Raw genomic sequence first — 9494 nt, 5'->3', positions numbered from 1 at the left:
TCGAACGTCAGCCTACGATTTCTCGGTCATTTCATCGTTCTTGCGTTCATTGTTCGACGATGGGACTCGTGTCTTCATCTGTTGCATCCAGTATCGAGACATCTGTAGATATATCTAATTTTGTATTTCAATTCTCAACGTAGAATCTTGTTTAGATATTTAAAGAATTAATACAATTATCAATTTTGAAATATTGGAAAGTTAGAGAAGCGAATTAAAACTTTCAACAAATTTCAATGAGTTTTAGAGATTTGAAAATTGCAAAACTTTTCAAGTAGTCAAATTTGCAAAAGATAGCGAATGAGAAAACAGATTTACCTTGGCAAAAATGATTTATTTCTTTAGATCTTAGAATTTAATAGAATCGAAACTATATCGGATTCGTCGCTATCTGTTCAAGGAAAAAGATTTTCTACCAGCATTGACGTAAATCTCACACTTGTCGGTTGTAAACTATACAGGAAAGAAATTCCTCGGTCGGATTTACTCGATTCGATACGGTAAACGTGACACGAATATTCCCTTTGTGATCCGATGCAGCTCAACGGCGTGGTTGTGTAAACAGGTCATTCGGTTTCGATGAACTCGAATCAGTGTGGATAATTCAATAGAATGAGGTGGCCACAGACCAAGTTACAACACGTTCATTGTAATTACATTCTACGTCAAACAGATCAAAAGAATCACTGTCAATCTTCAGGATTATTCATAATACCTAAGGAGATTTAAACAATTAACATATCCAACTTCATCGATCAAATCTACTGAAACTACAAACTTATTTCAGAAATAAATTTTTCAGATTTGGACAGGAAAGGAAAAGCAATAAGCCTCAAATTTCGAATCTTTGTAATTTAAAAATCTGGAATCAACTTTCTGAATTTAAAGTTAATTTAAGATTTGAATTTTTGGAATGTTAAATATTGAAATTTTAATATCTGAGATTCTAAAATTCCAAATATTTCAATTTGAATATTGGAATATTTGAGTTTTTTAAATTTTAAGTATACAAAAATTCGAGTATCTACATTTGTAAATGTATAATAAATAAATCTAACTTCTGAAATTTAAATTTCCCATTATTTTTTTATTTGGAAACAATTTGGAAAAGAAACTCTTTTACCATTCTAAAGTATAAAACCTTGATTCCAGGCAAGAATATTCATAATTACTTGCTAATATGTACCTACTGCAAAGTGACGGGTGTCGAAAGTTGACGCGTCAAGTTGCAAAGGAACCATCGAAAGTGGTCGATCGTTCGACCCAAAGAATTCTTTTTCTACTCAGACCGACAGGTGCAATCGCTTTCACCCGCGGATATTATTTCTGTCAACGTTGCTCGTGTTTATCCGCATACATATTTGACGAACTCCTCTCGTGCAGGTCCAACGTCTAGGTCGGTAGCGTGTTACCTGAAGAAGCAATCTCTGTCGCATGAAATAACATTTAGGCCGGACTTGTCTGGTCCACTGCATCCTATTTTATCTGCAAGTATACCTGTGTTACGCCAGCTTCTGTGCAAGTGTCCTGGAATCAAAATGATTCTCTGTTTCAATGTAATCGGTTAGTATGCTACATGTTTTCTAATTAATATCGTTACTTATGATTAAAATGCTTTTAGTTCCTGTGAGCATGAAAAATATTTAATAAGTGTTATGTTTATCCTACATGTTTATTTTTGTGCTATTTTTATTATTATTAACATTGTATTGTATCGCATTCGTTTATTGCATTGAGGCTTATTAACAATTTTTTGTGTATGTGCACGATTGATATACTTTCTTTCTATCTTAGTTTATTCCTTAAAGTTGTATCTCATTTAATTATTTATTAAAATATGTATACATCTTAATTTACTATATAGATTGCTATACATCTTCTTGGTTTCTCTATTCGTTTATGCAGGAAGCTCTTCAACTTCGTACTGCCCTTTATGAAGTTTCTAGTTGCCATATTTGTTTTTGGTATTATTGCTTACTTTTTCTGTCTTTATTCATTTATTATTACTGTTACTATTTCTTTTTTATGATTATTGTTGTTACTATTTCTGTCCCTTCCGTAATTCTCAGTGTGATTTGCCTGATTTTTGTATACATATATTGTGCAGTTGTTTAGTATGTAATTATTATTATTATTACAAAGTATACAATATTTGTATGCACATATGTTTATCAGTTTGGCTCAAAAAAATATTGTTAATTAATAAGGAAGTGGGTACAATTGAAATTCGATTAATCCGCAAACAAGTAGTATGCAAATAAAATAAATGCAGCGGTGTGTAAATGTTATGTTATGTTCAATGTCGTATTCAACATATTTGGAAACGATGATAAACATAAAATTAGAAGAAAGAATAACATTAAAAAGTTATTAAAACATGAAAATATGAATAAGAAACTTTCCATTTAACTGAAATGTTACGAAGTTAAAGAAGTGGATGTATTATTTAATGTGAATTAATAATGACTTTCTTGTGCAAGCTTTCAGATTTTCAAGTCATTCTTGTGACACTTTGTGTGTATTTTCGTCACCAGGATACCTGTCTCTTTGCCTACACTTTGTATAAGTAGTCCTTTAGTAAGGCTAACTTTCACAGGACCACATGGTCACCCATTACTGAACTATTAAGTGCCCATCAATGTAGTTTAGTAAAAGCTTCATTTCGTGTGTACAAGCTAGCTGGTTCAGACATGGTATTCAGTCTTCAGGTATTTCATTCTGGTAGCGTTTCTACAGTCGTTGTCCCTATGCAAACCCCGTGACATATTTTTTAGTACTTTAAACGCTTATTTGTTATGCATAGAGCTTTGTTTTATAGCTCCAATAATTTTTTGTTTACAGAGAAATGCAATACTTACAATGTTGCTTCTTACAACGTTCCTGTTCGAATGTAATATCCAATTTACTTTATTCACTAAAATTTTACAAATTTTTCTATAAGTAAATAGCATAATATACACTACTTCCAATTCTATTTCACTGCAATTCCAAAGTTTGATTTCGAAGTTTTGTATTTTCGTTGAAATGCAACGTTCAGAATTTTGCTAGACAAGATTCAAAGTATCTCGTCATAAATAAAAAAGCGTATAATATTTCTAATATTGCTTCCTTTGCAATTACTTGCGTCTTTCCTACAAAAATGTAAATTATTTAATATCTGCTTAAAATAAATTTATCGCTATGTTGAATATAATAGTAATATTTAACGAATACCAGCTTACGCGAGAGCATACAAGGTTTTCTTCTGTTCCTTCAGGGAAGACAGCATCAATGCTTGGCAAAGTGGGGGAGGAGGCAAAGGATACGAGAGTGTGAAAAATAATTTCCTGCCGCTGATATGTGGCGGATCGGACGAGAAGAAAAGTCCTGGCCGGGGGATATCAAAATATTATTCGAGGGTTACCTAGGGTAGCTCCGCATTCTCGCGCCATATAGGAGCCCTGTTGAAGCTAAAGTGGATGGTTATTGCCCTCAACCTGACCGCACAGGCTGGCACACTCGACTACCTCATGGCGGTACACGAATTTCATATTTACCACTGGTTAATCCATCATGTTTGGTTTATTTCGAATTTGTATCATTTATCTATTAAAACACGCTACAAATAATTGTATTCCCCTTTTCAGGAGAATGTATCTCACCGTTTCTCATTTTATTCTGCAAAAATTAAAAGACAGTAAGTACTTTATAATATACTTTGGTAATAATTTATTTTATTTTGTGGAATTAAAAGAAGATTCGTGATACCTCTTTTTATTTCTCTTACAGGATGATCATTAAATTTATGTGTCGCTTCTAAAAAACAGATGACAAAGAGAAATCTTCTTGAAATCTCCTTGACATATCCATCTGAAAACAAATCGATTTTATCAACAGATAAGAAAACATACGTGTATTTCATCTGTATTTTTATGAATAACATTTTTTTCAATATTATTCATTCTTCAAGATTTTCAAAAATATCCTTCTGTACAAATACGTCGACTTTATAGATATTGTATATGTAATTATAGAGGAGCAAAATTGCAATATATAACTGGCGTTCCATTTTTTATCTAATTTCAATGAAAAATTTCTACGTTGCTTTTCAATGTAAAAATACAATTTTAGAGTTCTATTCAGAATACATATATATACACACATATACATATATATAAATTTAAATATTAATGTTTTCTACATTTTTATATTTCATTTCTAACCAAGTGAAAAATCTCTACATTGTTTTTTAATCTAAGTAGACAAATATTGAAGCTCTACTCAAAATATATGTAAATTGTAATATCAAGATTCTATGTATTCTTCTATTTCATTTCTGTATTTTAATTTTAGGGAACTGTGCGAGTAAAATCGTCCATCGGTTCCGGTATCACCACGAATCCACGATCCAGAAGTAGGTGCAGGCGCGCGCGCGTGTTTGCGCCCAGTTGGGAAGCGTTGCACTCTCACACATGCGCGCACAAGTACAGCAAGTACTTACAATTAGTACGGGGAACGCAGCCCCAAGCTGTGAGAGACGGTCGATATGTGGTCACAATGAAGGGTGTGGCGTTCGAGGACCAAAAGCTCTCTCCTGTCCGCTTTATCCTACCATTGGCTGTTGCCAGGTGTCGAGAATGGCGGACCTTTCTCGCCGTGGCCCTCCGGCTTCTCTTAACAACACTTCAAGTCTTCTCGCCACCGCCACCAAAGATTTTGCTTTAATTGCGACACGTGGAATGGAAGCAGCTTTCTGATTTGCGATTACACGCGTTAGTGTAGTTCTTAGATCCTTAGATTATTGAATCATTGTACATTCGTAATTAATCTTTAGTATTCCTTGTTGCATTCAAGTTCCTTGTTTCATTGTTGTAGTGTAGTACAGTGTTATAGTAGATTATATTTCTTTCTTTTGTTTAATGTGATGTTGAAAGTGCTGATAGAATATTTACTTTAATTTTGGTTGTTTTCAGTTATAGTATACTCAGATAGTAGAATCATAGTACGGTATAGTATATACATTGTATACTTGTATGTGGTATTAAATATTTTTGATTTATTGATATTGACATTATTTATTTGATTTATTGGAAAAAAGGAAACCTGCTTGTTTTTGTCAACTGAAAATATCAATTAATTAAAATAGTGTGTTGTATGATACTTATGAGTTGAATCTTGCAAATAACGTTACTTACCAAGCTTAAATATTTATGTTGATAATAAAAAAATCTATCAGAAGTAATTGCATAGTAGTTCGAAATTAAGTAACAGAGTTGCTGTAATAAAAAATAAAAAATTGCAATAAAAAATTATTTAAAATATTTATTGCTGCAATAAAAAATTGTATAATTTGCTTGTCCTAATCCGTAAGTGCCTTGAACATCAAGCTTTAATTTTCAATATGAACTTATGCAGTTGATACCTATCAAATAGAAATTACAATATAAAATATTTACTACGATTTTGACAACTCTCTTCTATATAAGAGTACAGTGAATGCGTGTAGTATAATGTTCTTAAATCGTTCAAGCTCTTCTAATTTCCTACGAATGATCCATTTTCAGTGCCTTCAGTTTTCGATGAAGTGTTACGTTTTCCAGGCAGGCTATAAATTCGCTTGAAAAAAGCCAAGTTTCCAACGAACAAACGATTCAACCAGAAAATTATATACTCAAGGTTCTTAACGGGCGCTACTTTAATGGAGACACGTGTCGCGGGTATTTCAGATCGTCGGTACACCGTGTCGCGATGATGAAGAGAATGACGACGTTCGAGGAAGATTGATGAGGTGTGTTTACCGCTAACTAATTCCCGTCTGCTGCCGGTTCACGTCTAGCCAACTAACTTTTGCCCCCGGCGGAACGAGGATCCCGAAGAGCGTCCCGAATTTGCGTCGACAAATTGTTTGAATTCCACCGACGGATGATTGAGTACGGAATCGAGAATATCGTGAAAAATGCATCGGTGTGAATCTAAGAAAGGACATTTCATTAAAATGGAAGTATAATGAAAAGATAGGAAGATTAGGTTAGGAATAAATATAACAGTAAAAGCTTTATTTTAAACTTTTCATTTTGTTACATCTAATAACGTAACCTTAAAAAATCCTTATTTCTTCACAGAAAAACCTGTTTCTTTCTCTTCATCTATAATATCATCGTTTCTATTCCATTCGAAGAGTCTTCATAATCCTGAAGTTCCTCGTCGATGACGTTCCATTCCAACTTCCGTTCTCGATATAGGAGAAAGTGTCAGGTATATATTGATTCGGAGTAATTTCACAAAACAATACGATATCGTCGTGGAAAACTTGTAAATTGACGAAGAAAAAAATCTTTTGGTAGTCGTTCAACGGAGGTGGTTAACGAAGCATCACCCTGGATTAGGCTTGCGTCAAGCCACAAAACCAGCCTCTTCTCGGGGTTCTGCGTACGATGAAGAAACGGAGGTTATTCTTGGTTGAACAAACACTGGAATGGGTCGCGTGCGCCTCCCACATATTTATAGATTTTATCTCTCTTTGACTTCGCCGAGGCGAGTAGGCGTTCGTGTACTCGCGTGCACCACGAGCGGGAGGAGGAGGACGCGAAAACCGGGAGAAAATCTGTGGAATGCCGGTAGAAAGAAGGAAAACATCAGCCGGAATGACAGAAGAGAAGAAATCGAAAAGGGATTGCTTCTATTTTGGCTTGGCTAGAGAAAAATTTGCTTCCGTTACGTCGACGAGATTTTTCTTCAACCCTTTCTCATCTATGAACGAGATATCTGGCGCGTCTTTCCATTAAAATGCAAGATATCTACAAAAAAATTCGGCAAAAATTAGTTCAGGAGATATCTCTTGTGATATTTTTAATGTTTCACTAATGATATTTACTATGTATAGAACATGGGCATTCGTTATTACTTTTACATGAAACAATATTTTATTTTATATGTATTCAGTATTAATTATATACAATGGTTACAAAATGTATTAGCATATAGTACCCTTATTTTTCTATGAATCGGTTTTTTATTGGATTCTATACGTTTTATTTCCATTATATCTGATCTTTGTAATCACATGAAACTACTACTAAACTTTAATTTAACATACTTAGACTTAATTAATTAGTATCTAAATAATGTAATGGACACAATGATTTACTGATATGTTCTGTAACCACTGTATACGAATATTAAACACACAAAATATCTCGTTCAAAGCGTCGCAAGAGCGACCCACTTTCCAGATGCAAAAGGATTAAACAAAGATTCGCGAGATTGCTATAAATATTAAAATATCACTATCTTTAAAAACAAATCAATCTCGAATCTTCGACAGACTCGCCATGAATCGTCGAAAATGTCGAAACGTTCCTTATTCTTTATTTGGCGCTCTTTTCAGTAATTTTCACCGATCGGCGCACAATAAGAAGATAAACAAGCAGCTAGAAGAAGCAGAGGGAGGCGGCGAACAGTTGTCACCAGACATGAATGGGAAGGTTTTTCGCGAGCCACAGAAATGAAACGAACGACTATTGAACCAACCGATTGTTCGATGGTTTCGCAGTGTTATTTTTATAATTCACTATATTCTCGATTCTCCTGCGGTGGCTCTCGTGGCAAAGCGTGGTGTTGTTTTTATTGGCTGCATTTAGGGAATGGAATAGTGGAGGCCGAAGAACAGGAGAGGGACCGAGCGAGAAAAAGGCGGCCACGACGCTGAAAGAGGGGAGAATCGGTGGGAACGGGGTGTTGTTCCATCCCTTCTAGCAGCGCCGTCTATTCTATCCGGTAGCACCTACGTTCTAGTGCCTAAACCGTGCTAGAGGTAGGATAGTACGAGTTTTAGGGGTGGCAAGACACAATTCGAGGGGCTGAAGAGAGAGAGAGAGAGAGAGAGAGAGAGAGGAAGGACGTAGTGTTGTAGGGAAGGGGAGTGAAACGCGAAAGCACGCACTACTACCAGGGTTGACAATACCACAATCATCCAGTGTTATTTCAGTACGAATTCCTTCTGCCCACCCTGTCTTCCTTTCTCTTATTGTGTTCTCTCTCTCTCTCTCTCTCTCTCTCTCTCTTTCTCGTTTTTTCTCCATTTCCCCCTTCCATTTTTCTCTCCTCTTTTCCTATCTTTTCTTCCTCTTCCTCTATTCATTCTCCTATTTTCAACAAAGTCGAACTTGTTCGTCTGTCTTTATCCTGGATGCTTCGGGATCTTGCCATTTTGCTAGAAGAAAAACATCTCTCGCTTTTTACCCGCAATTATCTCTTTGTCGGGTTTTCTTCTATTTTATAGGTAAGGTTGTTATTGTTGTCGGTGGTGGCATCTTGCGGCGTGTCAATTGGATTTTGAAATTTGATAGTACTGATGATAACAATAAGGCTAGAGAATAAATTCCTGGTTAATGTAATTTGGTCATTCTTTTTTCTTTTTTCAGAAAACTATGAACTCACGATCCTGAAAATTAGGCGTCACTCTTCCGGATTGGAAGGAGGCTTCTTTTTGTTTGAAATATACCCCGGGATTCTGAACGAGTGGCATCTGTAATAACAACGTCCGTTCTTGCAGCTCTCCCTATACGTAGCGTCGCTACGTGAACGCTACGTGAAATGGATTTCTGGAAGCCCGTTCAGGCTCTGATTAACCACATTTACGCGGGAACACTAATCCCGACGAAAGATCCATTACCGATAATAGTTTCATGGACAAAAAATATTTCCTTGAGATTTATTTTCCTGGAGAACCGGAAATGAACGAAAAGAAAATGATATCTAAAGAAGAAGCATTTTTACATACGATGTAATGACTCATTACTAGTGAGTATTTGAATCCTTTGATATTTTTGTATACGAAATTTATGAATGAATTGGATACCGCATAGTAAGAGGAACTGAATGAACCAAGTTGTACACTGGCCACAATCCGTGACGTTGTTTGGTTATCATAGCAAACCTAACACAACATGGTTTGTTATTTAACAAATCAATTGGTTCCATCCTCCTTTTTCAGCGTAAGTATCATTCCTTCTTTGTCTTTCTTCTTTACGTTTATTTCTTCTTAAACAATTTTTTTAGGTTATATCATTCGACTCGGTTTGTCTATTCGTGAAAAAAAACATTAATTGTATTATTGGTATAAATTTTATTGTCTTTAATAATGATTTTCACAGAGAGAAGGTATTTTAAAGTACTTGTATATAATTCATAATTGCAAGTAATGTTACGTGCAATGATAAGTAATTATTTAATACAGTTTCTAGAAGTTCACTATGTCTTTTTTTCATTACATATATATTTGGAGTCTATAGATCTACCATATTGCCCTGTGATATAAAATAAGGAGAAAAATTAACACACTAGTAATTTGATATTTGTACGTATGTAGAAGGTAAAATGCAAAGTCGACGATTGACGATGTCTTCGCGTATCTTTCTTGTACTCTTTACTGAAGTATGTCGGAATAGAAAGAGAGGGAGAGAGAAATACTCTGTCGCCACCTTCTTAAAGCCAACGAAAATATTGTTTTACGT

At 34.9% G+C, this 9494-nt stretch overlaps 1 long non-coding RNA gene across 1 annotated transcript; it reads left to right on the top strand.

Moving 5' to 3' along the window:
- Window positions 1-3262: 3262 nt before the first annotated feature.
- Window positions 3263-5071, top strand: LOC125385385. The gene is made up of 3 exons (XR_007224568.1): window positions 3263-3515; window positions 3627-3676; window positions 4333-5071. It is a non-coding gene; the product is annotated as an uncharacterized LOC125385385 (long non-coding RNA).
- Window positions 5072-9494: the final 4423 nt, after the last annotated feature.

The sequence above is a fragment of the Bombus terrestris genome, chromosome 7 (assembly GCF_910591885.1).
Source record: "Bombus terrestris chromosome 7, iyBomTerr1.2, whole genome shotgun sequence".
NCBI lineage: Eukaryota > Metazoa > Arthropoda > Insecta > Hymenoptera > Apidae > Bombus > Bombus terrestris.
Note: the sequence above shows the minus strand (reverse complement) of the source record. Positions and strands in the feature narration are given on the sequence as shown.